Source organism: Photinus pyralis, unplaced genomic scaffold, assembly GCF_008802855.1.
Source record: "Photinus pyralis isolate 1611_PpyrPB1 unplaced genomic scaffold, Ppyr1.3 Ppyr1.4_LG9, whole genome shotgun sequence".
Classification (NCBI taxonomy): Eukaryota; Metazoa; Arthropoda; class Insecta; order Coleoptera; family Lampyridae; genus Photinus; species Photinus pyralis.
The window spans coordinates 7695022-7697315 of record NW_022170878.1 but is presented as its reverse complement, the minus strand read 5'-3'; positions in this window follow the sequence as shown (position 1 = coordinate 7697315).

Sequence of the window (2294 nt, the reverse complement as noted above, 5' to 3'; positions counted from 1 at the left end):
GCCTTACACCGACCCGAGTAGCTCCTTTTGGTGGGTCCGAAGTTAAGTAGTCCCCAGAGCCTGGAAAATGTGTTTCCAGGAGACATGTGAGTGCCTCACCCGCGGTAGACGTATATCTACCGCATGGAAGCCTCAGTGTCCCCACTTTTTGCCCCGGGTTCTTCAAAAGGATTTTACGAAGTTTTTGAACTTCAGGAAGACCTTCCATGTTACCACAGAAAGTCCTCCAAGATCCTCGTTTCGACCTCCGAATATGGTCCTTATACCTGCGCTGGGAGATCTTAAGATCTTCCCAGTCCGCAGGTAACTTAGTTCGAATGGCCCTATTAAAGAGCCTGCGAACCTCCTTACGAGCCTTTTCAAGGTCTGAGTTCCACCAAGGTGTTCTCTTCTTTCCTCGAAAGGTACGCAGTTTACAGCTGTCCTCATAGGACGCTGTTATGGCGTCACTTACTAATGCGGCCGCCTCTTCCACCTGCCCTGCTTTCCAACAGAGCAGAGGTGGTCTATCCAACCGGTCCGACAGTTTTGCCACATAGCAGTCCCAGTCAGTGGATCGGGGATTCCGAAACCTACAGGGCCCGCAGTGCAATGCCAGGTTCAGTTGGAAGAGAATGTGCCTGTGGTCCGAAAGCGACGGCTCATCAGACACTCTCCAATTCGTGATCATGTGAGCTATCGAAAAGGAGCCCAGCGTCAGATCAATGACCTCCTGCCTCCGCGCTGTGACGAAGGTAGGGGCTGTTCCCTGATTTAAAACATTCAAATCAGTTGTTTGCAAGTACTCCAGAAGGTGGTCGCCCCTCGAGTTCGTGTCCGTGCTGCCCCACACAACATGGTGTGCGTTTGCATCACAGCCAACCACAAGAGGGAGCCCATTACTTCGACAGTACTCTATCAACTCAGCCAGCTCCTTGGTTGGTGGAGCCCCTTCTGAGTCGTACGGGAGATAGGCGGAGCAGACCACCAAGTGTCTGCCCCGTCCTCTGACATCTTTCAGCTGAAGTCGTAGAGCTACGAGATCCCTGAAACAAAAATCAGCCATTAGATAAGACTCGATTCGTCTATCGACATAAATGCAAGTCCTCGGGTTCAGTTGGCTGTCCCTCTTATAATAAAGAGAGTCCTCCACCTGGCCCAGACCTCTTACTCGTCTCTTGTAAACCCAAGGTTCTTGTATGAGGCATACGCCTGTCTGCTTTACAGCAAGTTGACGACCTATTAGACAGGTCGCCCCCTTACTGTGCTGCAAATTGCTCTGTAAGAAGGTTACTTTGTCCATCACTGATGTACTAGGTTCCCTCCTCCTTTAGCGATGCCGACGGTTCCGACCCCTGGTCGGAGCCAAGAACCGCCACACAAGCCAAAAGCTCGCTGACATCTTTCTCGATCTCTTCGGGTGCCGGGAGCAATCCCGCCGCCTCTTCGAGATCCACACCGCGAGGTTGAGCCCCCTCCGTCGCAACGGAACTAGGTCCCGCTGCTTCGGTGGAGCTCTCTCCCTTACCTTGCGCAGCCGGAGCACCCGCTTTCGTCACAAAAGTGACGCGCGAGACCCCCGCGTGCGCCTGAAAGTTCTGTCGCTGGAGTGCCTGATAGGACGTCTCATCGACACCAAATGCGAGGAGAATCCTACCAGGCTCCTCCCTGCGAAAGAACGTCCTCCATAGACTCGTCCTGAAACCAGGATTTTGCCTCTGGAGGCGCTTCAAAATGGTGTCCGTGTCATCCGGGAGCCCGTACAACACAGCCATCACCTTGGTTACCCTCGGGACGTGCCTCTGAACTTTCAGCGACGCGCCATCCCAGGGCCGGATAAGAGGGACGGTCCTCTCCAACCAGTCCAAGATCCACTGGTCCTCGCATTCGGCCACGATGGCACCCTGCGGATTCCAGCGGAACCCTGCCAGCCGAGGAAAGGGCCCTCCCTCCATCTGGTCTACGACTGCATTCAATGCAGCCATAATGCACCTCGACTGAGCCTCAGAGATGTCCACCTCCGGGTTTGAAACCGGAACGACGGCCACCCTAAGCCCTGCCGCAGCGACTTGCCCATAAGTTCGTGGTGCACCCTTGGGTGCATCAGAACTTCTAGGCTTCTTCTCAGGCTGCCTTGAGCCAGACCCTGGAGTGCTTCCCTCTGATCTGAGACGCTTAGTCCCTGACGTCGGGTTGCCCCCTGAGCCAACGACCCAGACGCAGCCTTAGGCTTTGGCGCAGAGCCCGCTTGACCCGAGGTTTTACCCTCGAGCCGGCGCTTCCTGGCCATCGCCTTTTGTGCGCCAGTCCTATTC